Source organism: Sinocyclocheilus anshuiensis, unplaced genomic scaffold, assembly GCF_001515605.1.
Source record: "Sinocyclocheilus anshuiensis isolate Anshui unplaced genomic scaffold, SAMN03320099.WGS_v1.1 scaffold1977, whole genome shotgun sequence".
NCBI lineage: Eukaryota > Metazoa > Chordata > Actinopteri > Cypriniformes > Cyprinidae > Sinocyclocheilus > Sinocyclocheilus anshuiensis.
Window position 1 is genome coordinate 60,464 of NW_015540971.1, and position 1,348 is coordinate 61,811.

The window sequence follows — 1,348 nt, forward strand, 5'->3', positions numbered from 1 at the left end:
CTGGTCAGAGGAGAACTGGCCCCCGACTGAGCCTGGTTTCTCCCGAGGTTTTTTCTCCATTCTGTCACCGATGGAGTTTTGGTTCCTCTGGCTTGCTTAGTTGGGGACACTTAATATCCAGCGATATCGTGGACTTGATTGCACAGATACTATTTAAACTGAACTGAGCTGACCGATGACATCACTGAATTCAATGATGAACTGCCTTTAACTGAAAAATGAGTGTTTACTATTGTCCTTCTGCATTATTGACACTATTTTCCTAATTAATGCTGTACAGTTGCTTTGACACAATCTGTATTGTTAAAAGCGCTATATAAATAAAGGTGACTTGACTTGACTTGACTTGTAGTGTTGCATATCATCGAGAAAGAACACAACAGGTTAATGCTGTTATCAATGTTTTCCATGTTCGTGGAGTAAATATGTTTACATGGCTTTTTAAAAATGTCGGTAGCCAGTGTTTCATATGCGTTTGGCCAATCAGCATACACTGATAGTTCCTATAGAACTGTTTTAGACCCTGCTCTGAAGTAGAAACGGAGCTCCTAGAACCAAACACGTTCCTAGTTACTGCGGCGCGAACACGCCCGAAACCAACACCTTTCGCCAATATTTCTAACAACTACGAAAAGGTTGCTCCAGTGCAAAAGCCCCCATACCTTCAGCCCTGATGTAGACTAACAATTAAAACTAACACTCTTTGAATGTTGCGATTCTTTTTTTTCCCCCCATCAGCGTCTGGTTGCCTGTCTGTAAGTGTGATGCGAGTCTGATGTCTGTTCAGTTTTGTTATGACAGTTTGTCCTGCAACAATGAACAGTTTTCACTGCAAACGCGCATTAGCATAGAGGATATGACATCATCATCATCATAACCATAAACGGGATGATAATCATAGACATAATAAATACCTAGATGCCTCATTGGCCGCTCGACCGCACGTCAACGTCGCCGCCATATTGGTGAAGGCAACTCTCCATAACTCTCATATCGGGACGGGCGAAAACATACCTGACTCGTCGGCAGCTTGGGCATCTACAAACCGTCGCACAATAATAAAAACATACCTCGGGGTATTATCTTTCACAGGTAAGACTGAACAGTTGTTTCTGTACTCTTTAATTTCACTAACGTTACTTATTTACAAAGAGTAAGCTTATCATCGCTTGATTATAAGGATTTCATAGTTTATCGTAAATCTGTGGACTTACTATATATACTTTTTTTTTTTTCCTTTTTAGCCAATTGCAAACAGGACAACGCAAGCCTCAAGGAAAGCTGAAGAAAGCCTGTTCTCTGCATTTCCAAGAGAGTAGGCTATACTTCCACAGCCTAATGTTGTATT